The sequence below is a fragment of the Monopterus albus genome, unplaced genomic scaffold (assembly GCF_001952655.1).
Source record: "Monopterus albus unplaced genomic scaffold, M_albus_1.0 scaffold29.1, whole genome shotgun sequence".
Classification (NCBI taxonomy): Eukaryota; Metazoa; Chordata; class Actinopteri; order Synbranchiformes; family Synbranchidae; genus Monopterus; species Monopterus albus.
In genome coordinates, this window is record NW_018127909.1 from 2609323 (window position 1) to 2637078 (window position 27756).

A 27756-nucleotide genomic window follows, 5' to 3' on the forward strand; every position below is an offset into this window, starting at 1 on the left:
TAATTAATCTGTCTCGACTGAGTTTTTTTTTTATTTTTATTGATTTTACAGCTTAGTTACATCTCAGTGAAATGCTGATGTAAGTGACCAGAAGAGATAATTATCTGTCAGGGTCGACTAGCAGCCAGCAACGTTTTTACTTTTACAACTTTAGAACTATTTTGTGGAAGAACTAGTGCCCAGGCACGTGCCGTATCCTTGCGCCAGGTGTGTTTGTTTTGCTGTCGATATCAACAACCGATATGTTGTGTCAACACGCCCCGCAGGCAAAAATACAGTTGAAACTAAATTAATGTTGCATTGAGCTCGACCTTTGCAACGGAAGAAGTGACAGGAGTTAGGCTGAATTTAGTTTTTGTGCGAGAAAAGACGCCGTTAGTTTTCTGTTGGACAGAGGGAGACGCCTTTCCTTCTGCTATCACTCCCAAAGGTGGGCTTTGCTCTTTAACACAAACTATATACATATTGAAATTTAGTAGGCCTATTTCATATAAAGCAGCATACTGGTCCCTCCAGTAGTTAATGAAATCTAGCAGGATAGAAGGAAATTGGCGGTTGTAGGCTATTATATTTTCACCTGTTGAACCGCTTCATGCTGTGTATATACAGACGCTTAAGACCTCTTAACTTTCTGCACGTTTTCTTACACTAAAACTAAAATACTTACTCAGGGGAGCATTTTCAGTATCTAGGCGCATTATCAGGACCCCCTTCTAAGTCCTTAATGGCTGGACAAAGGGATGTTAACGTGAGTCTTGGTGTACCTGAGGCTGTCAGGTTTAGCTGCTTTCTGTACTCTGCACGCATGCAAAGTAGTTATTTGAAGCCCTGAGATAGGAGGTACGTAAAGCAAGGAACATTAGCTGGGCATTTCCCCTCACAGTGACTCTGGCTATGCATCATATGCTGGCCAGATGTGCGAAATGTCGACCGCGCCTCCTTATCAATTTTATGTCAATGAGATGGTTGTGGATAGTAACTTCCTTTTAAAATGCATCCATCTGGCAAAGGCCCAATATGAGACATCCATATTCTAACTCTAACCCTATGAAGTGGATTTTGATTATTGAATATCCTCAGGTGCTCAGTGAACAAAGAAGATAGTCAGCAGTCAGTTCATTGGACACCTTTAACATCGTTAAATCAAATAAATTGAATGACTTATGGTAAGCGTAGGGGTGTGACGATACACTTATTTTAACACTATTTTAAGAAATTTCAATGACGAAATATATCATTGGAAAAATGGTGTTTTATTCGTCTTAAAGTCAGAAAATCCAAAACAATGCAGGTGCATTATGAAATGGTTTTATTAATCATATTGTAATGACTGTCACTTCAGTTCTACTTACTAAGTATGAATTGTCATATGCAGTAAAAGACAATATGCAGGCACTGTGAAAGGTTTTGCCACAACAGACTGGTTTCTGTCTTGTACAATTACACATCAGTCTCTAAATGTGCTCTCAATGTAAGAGTGAATCCAATTCAAATAATGTGAGCAATAAATATTGGACATTTCATTAGTGTTGAAAGTCTCATGTTGGAGGTCATACTGTTGATGTATACAGCAAAGTAAAGGATGTAAATAAAGTTCATTCAATAAAATTGAAAGGTTATAACAATTTCACACCTAGGCTGTAGTGAAGTGTCTCGGAAGGCCCACAGTACCTTTGGGTCTATGGCAGTAAGAGGAGTGTTTACATGTTATGTTACTCTGGTATGAAAGCTAAACTGTGAAGGGCTTTGCCTACTGAATCTCAATGCTTTCATAAGCCTTGTTGGATGTATTGAGAGTTTAGAGTGGGAAACCCTCATTTTCTGATATCAATTGATAAAAAGTCAGTATTTTAACCCTTTGTTATAGAGAGTGGATGTCTGGAGGCACAAGTGGAACATGCTGTTATGGATATGTGTACAACTTCCTGTTAAGTCCTGAACATGGTATGACACACATGCACTTCAGCGATTATCAGCACATACAGTATATTGTCTGTTTACCTGTAACATTTATTGCTGCTGATGACATGATGCAAAAAAACCCCCACAAAGTACTACATTTAATGAAGAAGTGAGTACACTAGGTGACAGTAGCTTATAGGAGTCACCTTATACAGTGAGCAATACCATCACACAACTTTCTGCTAATGTGTGAACAGTTTAGCCTATTTTAATTGAGATTTCTGAATTTCTGTTTTTGTCTGTGCTATTCCTACTGATCTGAAGTAGGCTGAGCCATGGTGGAAAAGAGATGTCACATGCTTTCATGCACCACTTTGCTCTGAGCTGCATTTAAATCAGAATATGATGATGGTGCTTGTTTGCCAGGCAACTATTGATCACAGGCATTTACTATATAGTGCAGTGCATTTACTGCCCACCTATTATAGTATCCGAATTCTGAGTATGTAAATGTGTACTTTATTTAGTACGCCCCAAAATCCACTTTATAATATATTCTGCTAACAGTCCCACAGTAAAATTCACAGTATCTTTGTAGTTTTCTGAGACTGGCTGACAGTGACACAAAATAGCAGTTAGCTGGAAATCACTGTTTACTGCTCACTATTGAGTGTCTGTTATATAAGGGAGTAGTGAATGAGTGAATAAAGGACTGGTTTTGGACACAGCCACAGAATTCTGATGAAGATTATCAGATTTTTTTTTCTTTTTTAAATAAGTTCTTCATGTATTTTATCCAGACTTGAACTTTGGTCATTGTTTATTTAATCAGATATATTATATAAGTTCTTCATGTATTTTATCCAGACTTGAACTTTGGTCATTGTTTATTTAATCAGATATATTATATAAGTTCTTCATGTATTTTATCCAGACTTGAACTTTGGTCATTGTTTATTTAATCAGATATATTTTATGATACAGACAAAAAACTATTTTGAATCAAGTGTTGGGGGCTTTCAATGCAAGCAGTAGATAGAAGTATCTGTATAGTACTCAGTAAAATAATGCCTGTTCTTGAAGTAGTTTTATCTGCAGGCTGACTGAGGAACTAAACAGAAAGGTAGGATTTGTACCCCACAGGTTGTACATTCCATGACTGAAACTGATTCCTTTGGTTTGGGTTGTATTTTTCTCTCTCATCCCCTGTTCTTTCCCCTTCAGCTGACTTTCAGACTATAGACTTCACCGTAGCTAATGTTAGTTTAAAAGTCCTTTCTTTCCTCCTCTAACTGTTAATTACTTGCAATAACCAGATACACATAAATAACATTGCCTCACAGACAAGCAATTGTTTTTGCTTTACACATAGATTTTGCTCAGTGGCAATGGCACATGCATAAAGCTTATTATAGCAACAGTTTATAACATATTACCATACATTGTTTTGAATGGTCTCTGAACATAGACAGTGCAGGACTCCAGCCAACAAATGCTTTGTCACGATGACTGACTGGATAATGTAAATACTCAGCTTCAGGCAGAGTAGTAGGCACAGTTTTGACTGAGCTATGGAGCATTTAGTTGTGGCAAAATGGAGCAATAGTTCTGATAAAACTGCAGTGGATATGGTGATGCAAAGTCACTTAAGGAGAGAACCTAGTCTCTGTAATCAAGAAGAAACATTGATCTAAAAGGTATGTTTAAAATTAACTGAACTGAAAACTTAAAATTAGGCCGATCATAGTTCTAGTTACCTATGTCATTCTCAAATCACAGTTGCAGCACAAAAGTAAAGTGAAGCGTAAACAGAATATAAATTGTTTCTCAAGTTGTTCGGGGCCCCTGCTCTTCACTGTAGCCGTCACCTACACGGAATCTATGAATGGGGTGATTTGTTTCTCCAGTACATCTATACACATGACTGATCTCAGCCAGACTTCCCAAATAAATAAAATGTAACTTCATGAAATTTTAATATATTGTAACTTTAGAAACATCTTTGTTTCTCAAGGTGTTTATTTCGCCTCTTGATTGAACCCTATCAACTGCTAATATTTTTGTGAGAACAACATGAATAATGATGATGCATTGATACTTTGGTACTTAAAAAAAATGCTATAATTATCTTCTTGCCAAGGCAGTGTGTTCCTAGATGTCTCCTCCTCATGTTCCTGGAGTGAGTTTCCATCTGGCAGACTTCCACTGAGGTCTCTGCCTCTCTGTGGCCTCCCCATGCACTATGTAGTCACTTTCAGTCTGACTGCATCACGTTCTCTAACACAACACTTATTAACACTCTGCATATATAATGCAAATGCCAAACCACTTTGCTCTGAACTCCATCTGTCCTCCTCTTTTCCTGTCCCTCCTCTCTCTTTCTCTGTGGGCCTCTCTTTATCGGTCTGTCTTTCGCTGTGGTAAGCATCTAGCTGCTGTGCCCCAGGAGTAGGGGCCTGCTCAATGTGGCAGAGATGATTTGTTTGCTTTCCAATTATTTTCCATCAGTGGAGACAAATAGATTCATACTGCATAGAAAAACCCACACAGACAGGGCTGGAGCAATGAATGCGGTGGAGCAGACTAATATGTACTGCTCAAAAATAAAGATGGAGATAGGGAACACAGAGCACCTCAGGTATAGAATAGGTAACGTAATTCAAAGTTTTCAAGACAAGCATGTTATGGTACTACAGTGCCTTGTGAAAGTATTCGGCCCCCTTGAACTTTGCGACCTTTTGCCACATTTCAGGCTTCAAACATAAAGATATAAAACTGTAATTTTTTGTGAAGAATCAACAACAAGTGGGACACAATCATGAAGTGGAACGAAATTTATTGGATATTTCAAACGTTTTTAACAAATAAAAAACTGAAAAATTGGGCGTGCAAAATTATTCAACCCCCTTAAGTTAATACGTTGTAGCGCCACCTTTTGCTGCGATTACAGCTGTAAATCGCTTGGGGTATGTCTCTATCAGTTTTGCACATCGAGAGACTGAAATGTTTGCCCATTCCTCCTTGCAAAACAGCTCGAGCTCAGTGAGGTTGGATGGAGAGCGTTTGTGAACAGCAGTTTTCAGTTCTTTCCACAGATTCTCGATTGGATTCAGGTCTGGACTTTGACTTGGCCATTCTAACACCTGGATATGTTTATTTGTGAACCATTCCATTGTAGATTTTGCTTTATGTTTTGGATCATTGTCTTGTTGGAAGACAAATCTCCGTCCCAGTCTCAGGTCTTTTGCAGACTCCATCAGGTTTCCTTCCAGAATGGTCCTGTATTTGGCTCCATCCATCTTCCCATCAATTTGAACCATCTTCCCTGTCCCTGCTGAAGAAAAGCAGCCCCAAACCATGATGCTGCCACCACCATGTTTGACAGTGGGGATGGTGTGTTCAGGGTGATGAGCTGTGTTGCTTTTACACCAAACATAACGTTTTGCACTGTTGCCAAAATGTTCGATTTTGGTTTCATCTGACCAGAGCACCTTCTTCCACATGTTTGGTGTGTCTCCCAGGTGGCTCGTGGCAAACTTTAAACGACACTTTTTATGGATATCTTTAAGAAATGGCTTTCTTCTTGCCACTCTTCCATAAAGGCCAGATGTGTGCAGTATACGACTGATTGCTGTCATATGGACAGAGTCTCCCACCTCAGCTGTAGATCTCTGCAGTTCATCCAGAGTGATCATGGGCCTCTTGGCTGCATCGCTGATCAGTCTTCTCCTTGTATGAGCTGAAAGTTTAGAGGGACAGCCAGGTCTTGGTAGATTTGCAGTGGTCTGATACTCCGTCCATTTCAATATTATCGCTTGCACAGTGCTCCTTGGGATGTTTAAAGCTTGGGAAATCTTTTTGTATCCAAATCCGGCTTTAAACTTCTCCACAACAGTATCTCGGACCTGCCTGGTGTGTTCCTTGTTCTTCATGATGCTCTCTGCGCTTTAAACGGACCTCTGAGACTATCACAGTGCAGGTGCATTTATACGGAGACTTGATTACACACAGGTGGATTCTATTTATCATCATTAGTCATTTAGGTCAACATTGGATCATTCAGAGATCCTCACTGAACTTCTGGAGAGAGTTTGCTGCACTGAAAGTAAAGGGGCTGAATAATTTTGCACGCCCAATTTTTCAGTTTTTTATTTGTTAAAAAAGTTTGAAATATCCAATAAATTTCGTTCCACTTCATGATTGTGTCCCACTTGTTGATTCTTCACAAAAAATGACAGTTTTATATCTTTATGTTTGAAGCCTGAAATGTGGCAAAAGGTTGCAAAGTTCAAGGGGGCCGAATACTTTCGCAAGGCACTGTATATAAATGTGTTGCATATTGAAATGAAGTAGTGATAAGTGTAGAAAGTTATTGTTTTTAGATGATGGCCTGTATCAACGCAATGGTCTCCACATGGAATGTTGTATTCTCTGGATATAATTAGTTTTATTCTTACCTGTACCACAGTGCAATGCTTATTGTATATTGTCTGTCCCCAAGTAGGTAAACACTGGCTCTGATTCAGATGCAGTCACATTTTGGCTTTTGATTGTAATATACCCACTGTAAAGATAATGCTTTCCTAAAAATTGCATCTCTAGCAACAGCAAATATTTTCAGAGTGTAAGTAATGCCTCCCAGATTATGGTCTGTATTGGAAAAACTTGAACATTGTTCATATTCTACTTTGCCCCTGCCATGTAGCTGATTAGCTACATGCTAGCTAGCCAACTGTCTGGGGATGGCAGGCTCATCCTAAAACATTACTGCACTAACAAATACATTGGTGTGAAGACTTTGCTGCTCTCTGTGTGCTGAGAAATATGTGTAAGTCATGTTTTAGTCCACCTTGATATTGCAGATTGACTCATCACCAAACTTGGGGGGAAAAAAAAAAATCAATTTTTTGTCACGTGTCAAAGTCCTGTGTTTTCTATGCCCAAATTCCACCCCAACTGCCCCCATATAAGTTTGCATGGTTACATGGTTGTAACACTCACTGAACTCAAAAAATGTTGGCAGAAAACCTACACTAAGAAACAGAGATTTGTTTTCTCTAACATGTATTAAGCAAATCCATATACTGTAGTTTTGTACAAATGCAATCTTAGGAGACAGTTTGTTTATCCTGTACTTACAAATAATACAGTAAATAACTGAACAAATGCTAAAGACAGTGTCTGTAGATTTTAAGAATGAGCTAATAGAATATATATTTAGAAGACAGGCTAAAGGTGAAGGGCCTCCTCGTTTGCCTCAAGTGTGCGATGGACATGACTAGGCCCCAGACGCTTTCCATCTCTGAACTTTTAAACTATCCTCAGTAAAAGAGATTAACCTTTTCTTCCTAGCTTGTGTCTTGTTGATTTTTCTGTTTCTACTGACCTCTGTCTTCCTTTCCTTTTTATGACCCTGTCTCCCCTTTTCTAGTGTCTCTGACTATCCCTTGTCCTCTCTCCTCCTCCCCTTCCCTCCCTTTCTTTATATAGAGGCAAGGTTCAGGGGTCACCAATTACTCAGAGGGCTGAGAAAATTGTATGGGCTCTGCCCTCTGGGCTGTTATGTTGCATTATCATCAGGGAGACTGGTACGCAGCAGCCACTGGCTGCCAGCATAAGCACCAGCCCCAGCACCGGACCGTACAGACTCAGCTAAGTTCAAACTCTCCTCATGCCTGAGCGGCTGGCTGGCTTTAAGTCAACCCCCGACCACCCCACCCCCTTACTGAGCTACTGGGCAGAACTAATGCATATGTCTAGACTTCCTGGGAACTCCTCTACATGAGAATACACAGCTGGACACTGTGTGTGCTGATTTGGCTTGTTCTGTACTGTAGTGTAGCTTGAATGCTTTTTGTGATGCCTTGAAGAGATTCTTGTAATTTTAATTGTATTTACAGATGGTGCTTGCAATGAGGCTGTCCCTCTGTGAAATATGACCATATACATTGTTTTTGCCAGCAGAATACAACAGACTATAATGTGTTAAAGTTTGGTGACATCTAGTGACCATAGTAATGAGTATGAGATCAGAAAAGAAGTAAGTAGCATGACGTAGGTGCGAAGTGCATGTTAGGAGGAGGTTGGGGTGGATGGCTATTGGTTCACAAAACACAAGACTTTCGCTCAGAAGAGCTGGGTTCAGTTCCATTGTGGCTGATGTTTTTGAAGAATTTTGTTCCTAAATGCAATAATGCTGTTTTGTTCCAAAATGTGACCAAATATGTTTTGTACCTAAACCTAGTTTCCTTGATGACAAAGTTCCAGTAGCTTGCTGCTAGCTAACCCATGCGTTTATGGCTGTTTCCATGATGGGGAAGGTTCATAAAGGTTGATAACCTGACATGTTTTTGTTAATGTTGGTGGTATTGTTGCAATTTCCCCCACAACCATAGGAGTGCTATTTAATATGAGATGCCCCTATGTATGAGAGGGAAGGGAAGGTACAAATGAACATACAGGTTGTATATGTTGGAGGACTTGTTGCTTGCAATTGAGTGAGTTGTACTATTGATTTGTTTCCTGGCTGTAGCTTCATATTCACTTATAAATCTAGGCAACAAAGTGTATATCCTAAAATATTAATGTTAATAGTAGCCACCTGAAAATCAAATGTGGTTTTAACAGCATTTACTGTCTTGCAGTTTCAGAAAATGCACACATCTTAAGTACAAGCCTACAATACTGCAACAACTATACAATTCAGTGTATGGTTTTGCATTAAAAAGCATGCTTTTATTTGAGATTATTCCAGCACATGTTAAACATTTAAAGTAGTTCAGGATCATTTTACAGGCAATGCTGATACACTGCTTCAGTGCTGTCCTAGGTTAGTGGTTGTTAAATTTGTTATAGTGAAGATGCTAGAACAGCCTGTGCTGGACCTTACAAAGATGTCATAGATGGTGAAGCATGTATCATTTAGTCCTCTTCTTCCTTTTTACATTTCCTTCATACACAGCCCTACAACTTACAGGAAGTCTTTCTTGTCACTTTGTTTATCCTGCCTGCCTGCCTCATCCACCCAAATGCTGCCTCTGCAAATAAATAAATGAATGAAAAAAATGATGGATTTTGGTACTTCTGAATCAGACATTTCCAAACCTGATTAACTGTCCCTTCCAAACCCCACTATAACTGATTTCAGGCTCACAGAGAGGCCCAGGCTAGTAGTGTTTAGGCTGGAGCCAACAGAAGCTGTGCAGCCAGCAGGATTTGAAATGGGTCCTGAATAGAGAATCTGATTCAGTGTGCTCAGCCAAACCCTCTGTAATTGCAAAAACAGTACTCGGCCCACTAATAATGGGTGCGTGTCATCTCCAATCCCTAGTCCGTGTGTCTGTCTGCACCACAGAGGCAGCAATTACAGACTCAGGCCTGCCACTGCTGCTGGATGTAAGGGCAGAGGAACAGTGGACTGTGTGTACTGTACGTATGTGTTTGGGGCAGTAGGTTAATGGGTGCATCAACTGTATGTACATTCTTATTTGGCCACAAGAGTTCTGTGAACGTGAATTATCCCAAACTTTAAAATAGTTGACTGGCAGCTTCTCAGTTTACAGTGAACAGCTACACAGTTATGACTATTGAGCAAGTTACCAGTAAATGACTGTCATCCGCTAAATGTGCCAATATTCCATACAGTGCTTCTTGATGCTCTCACTGTCATTTATCCTGCTTTTTTTTTCTACTTCAAGTTTTTGATCCCTGTATCCTGAGATGACATTAAAAGTAAGATGGCAAGACTGTTTCAAGTAATGATACAGAAAAATGTTGTGCCAGTGAACAGTGCTATATATCTAAAGACTTAGAAGCTGTGCATGTATCGGTTTTCTTTATGAAGTTGAATTGTGTTTTTCTTAAGAGGGTTTTTTTGTACTGTTCAAAGTGTGACAGCTAAGACCTTATGTGAGTAGCACATTGCTGGACATCTCCCAGAATCACTTCCTTTAATAAACACTCTCAATGGCCACCCATCCATGACTCCTACGATGGCCATCACAAGGATTTACTACACCACTGACTGATCTTTCTTGTTATATTGCTATTGTTTTGTTTGAGTTTCTCTTCAGAGGCATGGAAAACAATAGAACAGAGTCAGGATGTGAATTTCCTTTCAGTGCAAACAGCTCCAATAAGTAAAAAATTTGATTTGTTAAAAGACAGTAATCTGCTTTTGATTTGGCTGGAGTGTTGTTACCATAAAATTGCACCACAACAGCTAGTGTCTGGTTGCTGAACAAGTCAGAGGTCGGGTCAGAGTAGCCGTAAGCAGTAACAATATGTGTGAAATTGGACACAACTCTGCACCATTTGTGTGTGATTACGTCAATTTCCTAGGGCAACTTCTGTCTGCACCTTCCCACAGACAGATAGCATGAACAGTATGGGCAGCTGAGATATGAAGGAAGGCTGACACGCTGGTCTTGGATTTGATCCGTGTAAATAGACACTGAATGAGTGCAAATGTTTCATTGTTTGTGTAGGTAGCACTCTTTGAATACGTGGCAAGACAGTGAGCAACATTATTATCCTATTCAAGTGATGTTTCAAGGCACCTAGCGAATTTAACTTGAATTTCAAGTCTTTAATTGTTTAGCTTTTCACCAAATCGAGAGGAAAATTATGTGGCTTTCAGGGTGTTTTCACATTAGGTACGATTGTTTCATACCACGCCTGGGCACGATTGCTACCTCTTCCCTTCTCCCCTGCGGCTCCGATTTCACATTAATAGCATTGTTCCGTTCCCCAGCACACTTTCATGAGTATACAGTAGGTGGCAGTATGCAAGAAGAAGCAACCACTTGTGTCACCAACTGGATGATGTTTGTTGCTGTTCCACACTCATGTAAATACGGATAAATACTTTCATAAATTTGAGTTTTTGTATGTAGTATCCAGTTGTCTCTGTATGTTTTTGTCATCCAAATTTCAATCAAGCATTTTACTTATTTGTTACTCCACAGAGATCTTTTCACGCCATATTTGTTATCATTTGACAGTCGAAACACATTTAAGCTACACATAAGCAGAAGCTACTCGGTTATGAAAAGCTGTATTTTGGTATGTCATCATGACTCTGGAAAGAAGTGAACAAAGGTCATGAAGGGAAAAAGTGAATGGACAATGTGATTATGTGCTTCAGTGCGAACCAAATCAGGATCAAACTGCATATGGAGGTAATATTATTAGGCTGTTTACTCAGAAATTGCTTTATTTTAGAATTTATACAGATGTCTAAAATGTCCTCATGCGCGGGTAATCAGAACATTCATTTAAGGGATATTATGTCTGAATCACTGTTAGATTGGGGTGACAAAGTCAAATGCTCAAGTTGAAATGTCAGTCAGTATAAATGTCAGGACTTCAGGTTTTTTTCTGTCTGTTTAACATTATAGGGCATAATAGACCATTCACTTCACATAACTCAAAGATATCTCTTGTTGCTGTCCTTACAGAGTGAGCTTTGAAATGGCTGTTTCGGCATTCAGGTAAAACTTTTTTTTTTTAAGTCTCTCTTGTATTTTCCTCAACCTTTAGCCCTTTTAGTTCACGTGGAAAGTAGTGAAGTAAAATACAATTCAATTAGGTGGTTATTGCCCCAAGGCCTGTGATGTTCCCTCTCTTCCAGCTGCAGCTCCAGTCTGTCTCTGGTCTATTCCTTATGCAGTGAACTACACCATGAATTATACACATGACTACCAATAGTAGGCCCAAGTGGGATCAGTGAGGAAGAAGTAAAAGCATACGAAAGAGACACCTGAAGCTGAGATGCTGTAAATTAGAGAACAATTACCGTTGGAGAGGACAGTTACAAGAAAGTCACTTTCAGCTTTTCCTGTTTAGGGGTCGCCACACTGACAACTCACATGTTGACATTTGGCACATGTTTTACGCTGGATGCCCTTCCTGACGCAACCCTGATTCGAACCTGGGTCGCAGTGGCGAGAGCGCTGCACTTTAACCACTAGCCTACCAGGGACTAGAGAGGACAGTCACAGTTTGACATTAAACCCTTTAGTTCTTGATGGGAGGTGACAGCGCTACTGAGCCTCTGCACTGAAATGAAATGAATTCCCAGTTTGTGTTTCACACTTTTCAGTTCTGAAAAGATATACAGTAGTTTATTCACCTGTCTTTTTATTGGGTGTTATTAGATCTGTAGTCTCACTTTGTATTATTTTATAAAAGGAGCTCACTTCAACCTATATTTGACACACTAAAGAGGCGCTACTGTCAATGGACTTGCTTTTTCTAAAGTGAAGCTTTGTCAGTCGTATTTCCTTAGGGAGAAAAAAAACCCCGCACAAGAACACTTTAAAAGTCAGTGAGGAAGAGAGAGAATGAGGAAAAAGCCCTGAAGGCAAATGGCAGGGAACATCAGTGCTGTTAGACGGAGCTACTTTAGCTGTCATGCAAAAGAGTATGTGAACGCCCCAGTGAACACACACAGTCGGCATGAGAGAACACGGATACAGAGATGGCCATGGTAATGATAATGATGGTGCCATGGCCCGAGATACTCCTCATGTTGACATGAGCTAAATAACACTTAGAACTGTTTTATTGTAAAGAAACAACCAAAGCATCATTTAGCCTGTTAAGGAATATGGTAGTTGTTCAGTTAGGCTTTATTATAAATCATAAAACTAATACATTGTTTACATCTTTCATTTGTTTACAGCACTCTGGGTTTTTGTTAAGCCTTCAGACAAGGTTTTTAAAGTTTGTACGGCTTTTCACCCTAATATACTATATCGGTGAGCAAAAAAACAATGAAAGCATAAGCCTAAGTGGATTCATTTCAATATCAAATGAGCAGCATTAAGCTTTTGTGTACCTCCACTTCAACCTTTAATTATTCCCGTCAATCTCCAAACTTGTTAAAGCCAAATCCTTTGCATATGACCCTTCTTAATCTCATGTTAGACCAAAGTGATCCTCTGTTAGCTCAGTACATTGAGCTTATTACATCATGATGAATTTCTCACACTGAGTTAAGTCATTTGGATAGGGAACACAGATGTGCACTGGGGGAAATTAGCATAGCTTTATCTTAGCTTACCATAGTTTAGCCTGGTGGGGCTATTCAAAAAGGCCCCTTTAGGCTGACAGCAAAACTAATATAAGCTTAGCATTAGCGTTGGCAAACAGAAGGCTTAATCGGGCTGCTGGGCTGTCAGAACATATAACCACATGCTTCCAAGGGTCTGTTTGGAGTTATAATCCCAGGTCTCGGCAGGCGATGACCTCATGGACTGTACTGGAGAAACCGTGTCTAGCAGGCCACTCACTGAGATTTGTGTATGTGCTTTATCTATGGTTGGTTGTTTTATTGAAGCATACGACACAGAGTGAACTGATACTGTCGAGTTGAATTCTAGCTGTTTGTTTGGGTATTTTTGTGCAGTATCTCATGGAGATGGTGTGTGTGTGTGTGTGTGTGTGTGTGTGTGTAGACCCCAGCACATGAAATCAATGATATTTCAGTTGTCTCTGTGCATTAATGCCATGTGTTGCTTTTCCTTGTGGCTAAGCGATAATTGGAAAGGTTAACCTGTCAGTTTTAAGCAAACAAAAAACAATCACTTTTGTTGCCTGCTTTTTTCCTTGACCCATCAGTGTGTTTTTAGAATGATAATCCAAGCAGGCCTATAGCCCAGAGATTCACCCCTTTAGACCTCTAACCATGGGTCCAAGAGCGGGGGCCTTGGGGTTAAAGTAACTCCATATCTTCACACATAAAGCTTTGGAAATTTGAAGCCAGTTGACTGAATTATTTGCACACACAAATTCAGGCACTATGGAGGCAGGTTGCTTGCTGTCAGTGCAGGGGACTGTCAGTAGGTCTAGCCAGCCATGGGCATCATCAGCCAGAGAGACCCAGGACTTGGCTACATTAATCTTCAGAGCAAAGGCAGCCTGCTTGTGTAATACAGGAAGTTGAGACTCTTTATGAAACGCGCTGCACTTAGAGAGCTTTGCTGATGTTTCTGTGTTGGTATGCAGAGAAGATGAAGCCAGGCCACTAGCTTGAATACTGCAGCCTATGGAAATGGAAGTTTAACATGGCGAGTTGATGTGTGGGGTGGCGCAGTGGTTAGAGCTGTCATCTCACAGCAAGAAGATTCCAGGTTGCCAAGGTTCCAGGTTCTAGAGCATTTCTGTATGGAGTTTGCATGTTCTCCTTGTGGAGAACTGTGTGGGTTCTCTCTGGCTTCTTCCCACAGTCCAGAGACATGCAGTTTAGGTTGAGTAACTCTAAATTAGCTGGTGTGTGTGGTGGTTTGTCTACATATCAGCCGTGCGATAGACTGACGGCCTGTCTAGGGTGTACCCTGCCTCTCGCCCAGTGTCAGCTGGGATTGGCTATTTTGGGTAACCAATCTCTTTATTAGTAATAATTTGCTTTTTTAAATTCCAGTCTTGTATTTAATACAGCCTATGTAATATTAGTGTAAATGCGAATGAGACTGAAGTAATTCATGAAATACAACTGTAAATGAGAAGTAGACCTATGTGGCTCCAGGTCCATGTAGGCTGATGATCAAAGTGATGAGACAATTCCTTGAACTTGGCATTTTTAATTATTTGCTAAAAATGAACATTTGATGATAAAACTTTGTTTTATCATTGTTGTATATACATATAGACACCTCTGTAATCACCTCAACAGCAATAAAATTCGTCACTCTTCTAACAAAAATATAATATGAATAGCAATCATCATGAACCTAATCAGTAACAATAACTATCACATTTTACAGATTAACTGTAAAAGAATTAATGGGTTTCTGATCAGAGTGACTGCTGACAGAACAAATAAGGCACCAGGGTTTATCAAACATGGCTGTTAGCCTGGTCTGGAGCAGTCTAGCTGCAAAGAATAAATCTCCATAGTAACTGGTATTAATTTAACCTGCTTTCATGCAATTAAGTCAGGGCTAAATTCAGCCCGGATAACTGGAAAATCCCAGGTTAACCCCCCCCCCTTCAAAGGTTATTCACTTCAAAGTGCATGGGTTATACCATCCAGTTACGATGTGACTAAATCAGGTGAAGCTGTGCTATGCCAGGTTTGCTCCAAATATGTCATCTTAATGTGTGTGTGCACTCTTGCCTCCTGGATGTGTGTATCCACCCCTTTGCATAAGAACCAACCTTCCTTCCAGCTGAGTTCACAGATCCAATGTCAAATTAATCTGATTTTACCTTTAGCCACAAAAACAACACAGGAGTAATCCAGGAATGGCTGTAATCAACCATGAAAACACTGATGCTAGCTGGGGTCAGGGAGCACAACAGGAGGAGACTTTTAGAGAACTCTGGGACATTAAACCAATAGTCAGAATGAAGTGGTTGCAGCATGTATAATACTGCATGTAACTGATATTATCAAACTACTTAATGGCCCTTCTGGTATTCTATTCCTTATGATGTCAGTCACAGTACAGATTACAAGTATGCTGGTGTTTTCAGCAACAGGTTGATGTTGTCTGTCTGAAGTGGAAAGACTGGACCATTGTCAGTGAATCTTTCACAGTCAAAGCAATTATATGTGGAAGCTTGGGACCCAGAGAGAGAGGTGAGGGCAGCAGAGTGGTAGAGGGTGCAAACATAAATAATGAGTTAAGTGGAGAGAAGGGAATTTGTGCTTTCACCCCTCATACCCCCTCCTCGTGTTGGATGGCCGAGTGTATGCCATAAGTGCTCTCCCCCCCCCACCTCCTCTCACTTCACTGCTTCTCAACTCATATCCCAATAGAAAATGCTCTGTGGCATTAAATATGTAAAATTAGCATTTTAAGTAGAACACATTTCTATGTCATGCCCTGCTCCAACCCCCACCCCCACTCCGCCCTGAGCATATACAGTAAGCCACACAAATGGATGCAGGCATGCAATGTGCATTTGGTCATCTCCATGGTAACATGGGACTCAAAGACGGAATGAAAAGGTGTAGTCACTGAAAATAGATCAGACTATTTTTTATTTAGTGAGTTTATTCAGTGAATAAGTCACACCAGTACTAGTGTTAATGCTGAAGGATGTGAAGAGCTGAGGACCAGGACACACACTTTTATACCTTCCACCATCTACATATAGATTCACATTTACCTGGACTTCTCTAGCTGCTGCCAATGTAAATATAGCAACATTATCTTGGTATCCCAAGTGTTTTTGGAGTTTGGGTTAACTGGAGGCTTTTTGGGGACTTAGTGGGACATCTTGGGAGTAAAGAGTTACAGCAGTCCAGCCTGGAAGTAACCCATGACTGGACCAGTTTTTCAGCATCACTTTGAGAGAGGATGTTCTTGATTGTGGCGATATTGTGCAGGTAAAAGAAGGCAGTTCTAGATACTTGATTTATGTGTGATTTAAAGGCCATTTCCTGGTCAAAAATAACCCCAAGGTTACTCACAGCAGGGTGTCATCTAGAGCTCCCCTCTGTGCTATAAATATGGTTGTATTCCATATTTTTAAGATTTTCATGCCGAGGTGCAATAACTTTGGTTTTGTCAGAATTCAGAAGTAGGAAATTACAGGTCATCCAGGCCTTTGTCTTTTAAACATTTAAAGTTTGACCAATTGATCTGATTCATCTTGGTCCATAGATGTACCTGATTATCGTCTGCATAGCAGTGGAAATTTATACCATCTTCCTAATAATGTTGCCAAAGGGGTGCGCGTATCAAGTAAAGAGAACTGGACCTAGCACAGAGCCCTGTGGAACTAAATGACTAACTTTAGTGCACATGAAAGATTCATCATTACCATGAACAAACAGGAATCTTTCTGCTAAATAAGATGTTAACCAACTTAGTGCAATTCCTTTAATCACAATAACATGTTCTAGTCTCTGTAATAATGTTGTGATCAGTGGTGTCAAAAGCAGCACTGAGATCTAAGAAGACAAGTACACAGACAAATCCTTTGTCTGAGGCTAGGAGGAAATCCCAACCTGGAGCTGAACGTAATTTCTAAATTTTTGCCAGAACCCAGCCCAAACCCTCGGGTATTGATGGGTACTGTTTGGCTCTGTTCAGGTATCCACACTCTATATGAAATTGTCCTTAAAATAAACAGAGGAAGCTGCTTCCTGTTACTTAGTGTTTAAAGGCCTGAAAAAAGAAAGCAACATGAGTGAGTGGTGGCGATGAAGTAATTTTATGCTCCTTTGTTTTCCACATGCAGCAACACATGCTTATTCACCATCTGTTTCTATTTTATCCTCTGTGTGTGTGTGATGGCCTCCAGCTTGGCCAAGCCAGCTGCTACAGACGGCATCATTACAGCCTCATTCATTAAAGTCATCATTTAACTTTAGATTTGCCCTTTGTGTAGCTCTCCGCCACTCCTGAGACCACTTGCGCATGCACACACACCTTCCTGCACATGTAGGAATCGGGTAGTCGGGGATCTCCAGCCTCAGTCTTCAACCTCTGTATGTTTGTGGCCTTTATGTTGTATTTCTCAATATACTGCCTTTTCTCCCTGCTTCAACCAAAATTGAACACTGTTGAAAGAAAACCACTTGCTGTTCCAGCGTCAAGAAAACCTCAAAATAAACATTGGCAGGCCTTTCCACCCTGAGCAGCCACATAATCAATCATAACCAAGGCGTACAAATTCATCAGCTTGGATCCATTTTGCTGTAGTTAGAGATCAAAAGGTTGCAAGTTGACTATAGGAAGTCCAGGTACTAACCCAGACTAATTTATCTAACATGGGAGAGATTTAGCCCCCTGAGGAGATGGGGACATGGTTTTTCTCCATCACGTTGAATATCCTCAATGGGGCTCGAGGGTACTTAGTGTTGCCGCAGCATATCCTGTACACCGTTTAACATTCCATTGATCAGATTAATTGCAGTTGATTGTGTCCTGTGTGAGGGAGCCTGTGAAAGTGCACATTTACCTGAAATAATTTATAAAGAGCGAGATGACTTTTTCATTTTGGTTGTAAAGATGAGATGATGTCAAAATTGTATGATTTCTGTTCCCTAAATTTTTGTCAGATTATAATAGTTTCATTAGGACCATTTAAAAAATTACAGGCAGAGTATTCAATAATGCATTTTGGTTTCCTTGGGAAACAGCTGTTGCGACCTCATCACTCTGCTGTTTGAATGGGAATCCCTGTTAAAACTTGATTGGTGCCAAATTTTGCCCAAAGATAATTTCCCACTAGTTCACCAGATTTCTTTTAGCCCTTTATAGAGTTTGTCAGTTAGTGGGGGTCTCAGTTTTCTCTCTTTTACTTAGATACGCACTCACATGGTCTCTGTGTTGTTCCACATTTATGGATAATTATGACGGTTGAAATTTGTGTGAGCCTGTAATCCACTGCTTCTCCTCACTGCTCAAGGGGGCAGTCACCTCTGCCGCATTGGTTTCAAGTGCAAGTATGTTCTCTCTGTCTCTCTCTTACTCACACACACACACACACACACACACTTCACACATTCAGTGAAAGGGCAGCACTCAGGAAGTAGCAGCTCTTTGAAGACAGCAATTCATGTTTCCAAGCGTGGAGCACTTATTGGAGGTCAGACTCAGGGTCTATTAGGCCTCTCGTATTCGTTATGGAGGGCGAGAAGCAAGAGATCCAGGGAACAACAATACCCCCTGGTTACCATGACCCCTGGACCCAGGATGTTTTTCTGTTGGTTTTTGGTTGTTACCTCTTAAGGCCTTGAAACGGGATTCAGTGATTACAGGCTACAGTTTGAGGTTATGTGTAGAAAGTTCTTTTTGCGCTCACCGAGAGGCCAGAAAGGGTTCAGGAGGAGCGATTACCCAAAATATCCATCATTGCGGTGTGTTTTCAGTTTGTCATCCCGCTATGAAAACAATAATAGGTGGTTTGATATTTCAGAAACAAAAGAGAGCCAGAGGCTGCAGCAAAGAACATTTGAAAGACGGTGGTGAAAATCATGTTGATGATCATTATCCAGACATCGAAGGAAAGGCAATTTCAATTCATTGCCTGGGGTTTAATGCCAGTGAGTATTTCCTCACTGTGCTTTGTGTGATTGTGAATGTGTCTCATGCTGCTCAAATGTACCATTACTATGCAGTAAAATCTATCTGTAAGAGCCTTTTCATCTCTGTTACATGCTGGTGAACATGCCAAAACATGCAACGCTCAATCTCTCATAGTCACAGGAACTTAGAAATACATCCAGCAGATCAAACACACACACACACCTCCCAAGCCCCTTTAGGGACGATATTCTACACCACAGGCCAAAGCACATATCCTTACTGATTCAGCATCACCTCCAAACCCTTGTCATGCACACTACCTGGACTGTGTGTGCATGTGTGCGTTAAGCAGACATGTCAGTTTAGACTAAGGTGATCGGTCTGCTCCAGCCCTGCAGGGGTATCCCAGTGTCCCGGTGTGTGAAAGCAGTGTTGGATGGGGTATTCCATAGCGCCTGCCTGGCTCCTGGGCAGCAGACAGCTAAATCAGTCACAGATTGGATTATGAGCGCTGAGCTATGAATACATCTTTCTTAGATTGCACACACAGGAAAACACAAACAGCCCTGAACGTGCCAAGGTTATTTATTGTCACTCCTATTCCAATGTAGACGTATAACGTGCACCGGCAGCCAGACATTTCCACTCAATGTTTTTTTTCTGGATAGCTGACCGACGTTACTGTTTATTTCTATGAAATGTTTGTGTTTTTCTTTCACTGCATTTCTTTGGCAATTTTCTCAACAAATTTGTCTCTCCTCCTCTCTTCTCTTTTTTCCTCCCCCTTCTCAGCCCCGAGGTCATAGACTCAGTTTCAAAGTGTTGATTCTCATCTGAAATCTATTGCAATCAGTGCAGCATTAGACATGAAATACAGGCCTCTGAGATCTGATACATGTGTGTGCAGGCCTGTTTGTGTTCAGATGGCTTTTTGTTACAGTTTGTCCAAAATAATCAATGAGACACCAGGTAGAGTGGCTCTGAAACATGTAAGATGATGTATTTTCCTTGTTTGTGTCTTCTGTGTTGTTGCTTATATTAAAGACCTTACACTGGCCTCCCATGTGTTAAAGTATTTAATATATGAAGAGCTGTTGTATTATTAGAAAATAATAATCAGTCCTTTATTAGTCCCACATGGGGAGATTTCTCACTGATGGTGTTGCCATCTGAGTCGCCGGTCTGATACATATGGTATTAATCCCCAAAGGGAAATTCAGAAAAATAATTCAACTAACACAAACAGCATCATTAATTATGGAGGATTATTTTTATCCAAATCTTGTAGTTATATTTTGACAGTTTGACGCAGCCCAGGAGAAACAGGCATTGGTTACTTAATGATATACTCTGTATTAGGTACAAAACAGCCTGCAATAAATCCTCCCTTGTTAATATAAATGACATAGACCAAGTGTTAGTTATAAATGCTGTTATAACACAATAAAATTCCAACAGCAGCACAAACTTAAGCCTCCAGAATGATCATACATTTGAATTTACACCTCTCTAAAACAATTTCAGAACTAAGGGAGGACTTATTGCACTGATAGATGTACCTAATAAACTGACCAATGAATATATCTTCACCATCTTAGATAAGCAGTTGATATTTTGTGACAGTTTTGAGGTCTGAATGTAATTTAATCAACAAGTTACATCTGAAGTACAATTCTGTAGTTTGTGGCACCGGCGCTGTCAGAGCACTGCACACTGGCTTCCTGCTCCAGGTCCGCTAGGCCTCTCATGTCATCAGAACTAGGGCTCCTGTTTGGGCCTCTCTCAGAGTTCAAGACTCGCGGTGACCAAGCTTTTCTGTCCTGGCTCCAAAATTATAGAACAGTGTCCCTCTATGGCTTAGAACAGCAAAGCCTGAGTGCTTTAAGGCTTCTCAAAGTTTATTCTCAAAGGTATTTTATATTTTATTTATATGTTTTATTGTCCTGATTTGTTCCCATTTCTTTCTAGCAATTTTGGGTTATTTGTTCTTTTATCAGCTTTTGTGACTGTGAAGCACCCTAGTTTTTAAAGGTGCTGTATAAGGTTTTATTTTAGTAAACTATAACACAACCTTAAGGAGGTAAAAAAAAAATACTCATTTTGAAATATCTCCACACCAGATAGAGCATTATGGGTGTACTTGTATTTTGAATGTGATTTTGGCATTTTAAGTTTTTAGAAATGGTTTTTAAAAGTCCTAGGAATGTGGGAGCAGAAGTTTAAAAACCAGAAATAAAGTGACTTATGTGAAATGTTACTCAAAAACCACAACAGGACTTATGAGGTTTTGAAGTTGAATTATTAGTCATTGTTGGGTAGACTATTCATCAGCAGGACTATTTTGACCATCATCAACCGCTGTAAGTAGTTATTCACTCATTATTTAGATTATAGTAATCCATATATGTGTGGACTGTGTGTATGAATGTGGCTTTAGCAAAAATGTATGGCTTTATTTGTCTCCAAGCTCTGATCCCCCATGCGGGGTTTTGAATATCCGTCCTGATCAGCAGGAGCTGATAAGATGAGTGTAGTTTTCGTCTTTCATCGCCCAGGATGAAACATTCCTTTCTAATCATTTGGACCAGCCCGACAGGCTGTTAACACATATTAGACAAAGACACTCAGAATGAAGTGACCTCTGTCTCTATTGCAAAAGGCCCAAATAATAAAACGTGTGTGTCAAGCTAATCTGCAAACTTGCAAACTCATTTTAAAAAAAGAAAAAATGAATTCCTGAAGATATAGTCTTATGAAATACTTTATGATAGTTCTGGCATGCAGTTATATTCAGTATTTTTTATATGATTACCCATTATACATTTTATTAATTCCTGATCTTTTTTTAAAATATGTAATAGCCACATTAAAACCAGCAGCTTCTCTGACAGTTGAACTTGTGTTTCTAAAGGCATGAGCAGGACTTCTCTGTAGTTCCCCTCCATGGTCCTGCGGCTCGTGTGCCGACCGAGTTAGGTCTACTAAACCAGTTCTCTGCATTGTTAACAACATTTAATCAGTGCTCAATCAAAATAGCTACCTTTCTTCTTGAGCCTGGCTGGAGGTAAAATATGTCTGTTGGACGGCGTCTTGTCTCTGTCTGCTGACAGACAACCAAAGAGAGAGCTCTTGTGTGTTCTTATCTTCATCTGACCCTCCTGTCAAATCAACCTGCACATGAAAGAGAGACAAGAAACACCCCCTAACCTAAACTGTACTTCATAGTCTCTAGGAACAGAATAATCCCAGAGAAGATGGCACCACCTTTTCAAATATTCAGATATTTTACTGCAACAACCAAGGAATATTTAGACTTTTTTTATTTCATAAATTCTTTAAACCCCACTACTTTTAAATTGGTTTTAAATTTTTCCTTTTTATTTCCAGCTAATTCATTTGGAGCACAAACAATAACTGCACTGGCATCAGCTCAGATAGTGTTACCCATATGGGAACAGTCAGACTTAGAGCTCGAGTTCCCAGCCCATATGCTGACCACTCCAAGTATCAATCACTGCATCTAAATGACTTTAAAACAGCCATATTGATTACCAATATAGCATCATAAATCAAGACGCAGATAGTTTTTCTCTCTCTGTTACTCCATCTTTCATACGCAGATATACACACAAGGAGCTCATGAAATCATCATAAATCTGGTGGACTGGTTACGCAGGACAGGGAATGAAGTCACTCAGCCCGTCTGTAACCTGCTAGATGATTAGAGACAGAATGCAAACAGTACTGAGAAAAAGAAAAGAAAAAAATGGTTCCTTCACTACCTTGTCATTAAAACATTAGTTTCCAACAGTCTTGCATGTACTGTACATTTTCATTTTTATTCTTTGTACAAAACGCTGGGTTTGTCTCGTTTGTGCAAGAGGGCATGCATGAAAACTCTGCAGCAATAAGAGTAGCTCAGTTTCAAAATGTTTTATTTATTTTTCCCGACAGCACCTTTGACTGACTGAATCAAGAAGACACTGCAGCATTTTTAAAAAGCTTTTTAGAGATCTAGAGAGGAGGCAATGGCTCAGTCACTTTGTGGGTTACGGGCTGCATTTAGTTTCTTCACCTCCCTCCTCACTGAGGTGTTTGTACGATTAGTTTACTACTTTGCATGTGTTTTTAGCTTAAATTTGTTTTCTTTTTTTTGTCTGCCCTGTGGTTTGCTGTGTAAGTACAAGCAGTATGCTTCTGAAACAACAAACATGACAAGCTTCGTGCAATAAAAGTATCCCATCTAATATTTATCAGTATAACTCTACCTAGACACCGTGAATTGTGTTCAGTCACTCAAGATGAAAATGGAGAGAGTGGGAAGTGCTGTGTATAGAGAGGGTATTTTAGGAGGTAAAAGCTGTTCACTGTGGTCACTGCAAATTAGCAAAGATCTTGTAAAAAAATGCTCATGAATGTATTTTTTTCTTTAAGGTTCATTAACTTTATTCAACAGCAGGGCACTGTGTTTTTTTTTTAGCAAATGTTCAGCTGTGGATGAATACATGTTTGGTGTGTGGCAAATATGGGGTCAGATGCATAAAACTCTGTTGATTCCCTTCTTAAATTCTTTGTACATGCAAAGACAAAAACAGATATGCAATGTTTCTCCTTTGAAATGATAAGACTGTGCATTCATATGATTTATAAACCTTAGTGCCAGCTTAGTGCACATGAACCACTGCCACATTTAACCACAAATGGAGGCACAGTAGATGTCTCCCCCACTCATAATACCTGCTTTTGAAAAGAGAGTCACAGATGAAGAGCAGTTTTAAAGACGGTACCTGTAAACCATCATCAAACGTGGGACCACTGTCATTATTGTTAAACTCAGAAAGCTAATAGTTTTATCTTAACACCCACAATTCTAACCAAAAACAGACTTTACAAACTTGGCGACCACAGCTTATTCTAGAAAACCATGTCTGCGTATTGTCACAGCATGAAAATGCATGGCTTTTGTTTTGATGAAGTCAAATTAATGCATGTGTTCACAATATTAAAGAAATGTTTATGTTTTTTAATGACCATGGAGCTCTATGACACAGAGGTCTCAGCTATGACATTTTGACTACACAGACAGTACTTAATAGTAAGTTCATCATTGTTGGTTTTGGTCTTTTGTGGAATTTGTTGAAAAAAGGAACATAGACACCAGCCTTATCTTGTAATTGACCCCCATCCAAATTATGTTATCTAAACCTTACTTGTACTGGATCATTTGAAAAATGCTGTCTTTCTGTCTTGCTCCTCTTCCTCATCTTTTTTTAAGACTGTATGAGATATCCTCAGTCTAAACTGCACCTTTGTTTGACAAGTTTATTCTGTTGGCAATTACTCAGTTCAATAGTTCCGCTCGCTCCTCATCCTATCAGTGGGGAAGATAGGATTTGGCGGCACTTTTCTTCAGACAAGCAGAGCAACTCTCATTAATTTTGCATCAAGTAAAGACACAAATATACATGCTGACACACACAGAAATACATAGCAGCACACATACACGCCTTGGTTTACAGTACAAATGGTATGTGTCTACATTAAAGTATTCTGACAAACACAGTGCAACATCCATAATCTTTATTGGCATTTCTATAAAATTGTCTAATATATCTGCTTTCAGCCTAATGTGTGTGAGAGTATTTCCTAGTACAGAGTGTTACAGTGGATGAATCTTTATTGTTGCTCTTATTAACACAACATCCAGTTTTCCTGTCTCCTCCACTTGTTTTCCTCCATCTGGTCTCCTTCAGATCTGCTGTCAATCCTCCTTGCTCTTCTCTGTCTCTCTGGTTGTACAGTCCAGTTCACTGTTCTCTCGTGTGGAAACGTGACAGTCAGTCACTCTTCTGACTCTCTCAGTGCTCAGTAAGCCTAAATACTACAGTGGTTAAGGCCAGTCTTAGCATGAGCAGTGTCATGTGTAATATTCATTGATGATTGTAGTTTTGCTTGATGAGGATTCCGAAGGCAAAGCATGTCTTTTTATGGTTTTGACATATTGATTTGCACCACAGTTCAGTTTGCAATGGCCAGTATTTAGTCAGGCCTGCTGTGCTCATTAAGTTACTAGTCTGGAAAGAAAGAGCAATTTTTTGTGATGACAATATCCCCACAAGCTGTTTGTATCTATGCCAAAATAGAAAAACATTACCCCATGAAGATTAGTATTTCTTGTTACAATATGGAGTGATAAATGAAGGAAATGTCATGAATGGTTGAGAGACTTTAGTCTGTATACACTACAGAAGTTGAGAAGGGAAGTTGGAGAAAGGGCCTTGGAAACCTGTTCCTCTGTTGTGAAAACAAAGAAATGTATCAGAGTGGCTATAATCAGACATGTCACTGCCAGAGAGAGAATGAAAAAACAGAAACCAGTGTTGGTTACCATTATTTCATCTGTAGCCAAACATTGGGCCTACTAATTAGCTATTACTGCAGCTTTTCTGGAAAAACACAGTCTGCAGAGTTTCTGGATTTATTTACAGCAAAGTCACCATAATTGTCAAAGAAGCCACATAAATTAAAAAAATGTATGGCCACTCTTTTGTTTGCTGTATTTTTCATTAGATGGCATGTTGTGGTAAAATCGTAGTAGTTTTAGAAAGCTAACTGTACAGCAATTTTTATGTCTTCATGTACATGAAGGAATAGATCTTCTAAACAAAATAAGACTCCCCTGTGGCTGTGCGGCTACTTAGTCACAGAAGTGCTAACGTTCTAATGTTTTACAGCTCTCTGTTTACCATACTTACCGTCTTAGTAAATGTCAGCATGCTGACACACTAATTAGTGTTAAACACAGCATATAGCTGATGAGAATGTTATTAGTGTTGCATTATTTGGCCATAAACTACAGAACTTGTCAAACTGATTTTTAGTCCAAAGTCAGTAGGATTCTTCCTGTGAGTACTGTGAATATGTGTAAAATATTTAATGGCAACCATCAGTCAGGACATGTCAACCTGCTGGTTGATGGTGGTCTGACGGACAGACAGGTTGGCATTGCCATCCATAGAGCTATGTCGTTATCACTAGCATACTGTCGCTAGAATTGTTCAAGTCAAATTTTTGTTAATTTATTTTAATTATTGCTTGACTTTTTCAGGCAACGTGGATAGTTTTCACTAGTACTATAAGGTAGTCTTGGCGATTAATTTCAGAAGCATTTTTGTTACACTTCTTGATATTTTCTTTTCTTCCTAATGGCAACAAATACATTAAATGCACTGACAACATAAAGAAAGTTTGAGTTTAATGGGGATTTCTTTTAGATAGTAATGTAAGGTATGCACACATGGTTGCAGACACACAAAGACAGATTACAGAGTGAGATAGTATGGAGAACTGCACTCCATCCTGTTCTCCAGTTTGAGCGTCTGATCTGAGCAGAACAGACAGGCAAGAGCAGTGCGCCCTAGAGTCATGCAAAATGCAAAGGAATATACTACTCTATTAAAACCTCCTGATGGCAGAGAGGGGCTACACACACGCTCACATACACATTTTTATGTTGATATGCACATGTGTGGAATGCACTTAAACTTGATTGTTCAATCTGCACCATCATAGCCTTCAGACACCAGCGCTCACTGATTCTTGCCTGTGAATGGAATACATTCTCTTTGACTGCCTCTAGGGTTGAAAGTAGTAGTAGATATACTAAAACAGTGTGTTTCACAAGGTTTCATAATCAGTTTGGGGGAAGTATATGGTTTTAAATACCATACAGGGGAGTCTGTTTCCTTGATTGAGAGAGAATCAAAGATAATGAGAGCCCAGAGCTGCAGTTTGACCTGTGGCACCCCCACATCTCCAGTGTTTCATCCCACTATCTCTCCCACAGATAAGTGCACTCCTAAGTGTACTTAACTCTAGCAAGTCCACATGTTCTGGTTTTATTATTAAACCCTCCCAAAAGACTATCAACTTTTTATTCTGTCTGCTGCCAGAAGTTGCCTTGCTCAAATATTCTCTAGCACTCCTCTAAGCCCCCTAACCCCAAATGACACTTTAAAACACTTATGCTTGGAACTGCCCATCTATTGAAAGACAAAGTATTTACTTCTAGACAGAATTTTTTTTCTGTTCAATAGCAAGCTGGCTTTATGTTTCTTAAGTAGTGAAAGTGCCAGGAGAAGTGCAGCTCTGAAAAAGAGGTCAGATGACATGCTCCTTTTCATTGCCGGAAGATCGAGGAGACGCTTTTATGAGACAGGCACATTATTATTGACAGACAAAATCAGTGCTGCAGGGCAGAAGTAGTTAATGTTGACTTAAGTCTCATGTTCATCGCTAGTCTGCTTGCTTAATCGGTGTGCAGTGTAGTGATGCACATTGCATATCAGTTGGTTTTGTTGCTTCAGTGCTTTATAGTTTTCACAGCTCGGTCCAGGCTGAATTAAAGCAGCAAATCATCTGGTTACATGCCTCAAACAAGCATGTCTATATGTATACATAACCTCACATGTTTTATTTCAGACAGCCAACACACCTGTGTATGTATACAACTACACAGACATGAAACAACTTGAGGCTGATCCTAGGTAACGATGTAAAAGAGAAACGAGGAATGTTAGTATTCTCCCGAGGCTTTGGTGTGACTATTTTTGGAGTCTGAGCTCATCTTGGCTCATCTTTTCTGGCTTGCTCTGTCTGCTTACAGTTGGTATTCTCTCTCTCGTGCTTTCCTAAAACACTTGTTCACCCCAAGCCACTTGTTTATCAGTCTAATGTTTGTTCTTGTCAGGGACAATATGTTTTCTGTCTGCAGTAGTCTACTCAGCTATTCTTCATCTGGCCCCTGGGCTGTTCTTAGTGAGCCACTGTCCCCAGACACCTGTCCACTGACCAATGGAGGGTTTTA

At 39.9% G+C, this 27756-nt stretch overlaps 1 long non-coding RNA gene across 2 annotated transcripts in view; it reads left to right on the forward strand.

The window, feature by feature from the left end:
- Nucleotides 1–23: 23 nt before the first annotated feature.
- LOC109957840 (uncharacterized) overlaps nucleotides 24–27756 on the forward strand; it is a 71049-nt gene continuing 43316 nt past the window's right edge. Inside the window, exons 1-3 of one of the 2 annotated variants that reach the window (XR_002274603.1) lie at nucleotides 24–430; nucleotides 1868–1944; nucleotides 11361–11393. This is a non-coding gene — a long non-coding RNA (uncharacterized LOC109957840). The remainder of the gene's footprint in view (nucleotides 431–1867; nucleotides 1945–11360; nucleotides 11394–27756) is intronic. The other variant, XR_002274605.1, reaches the window with a different exon arrangement.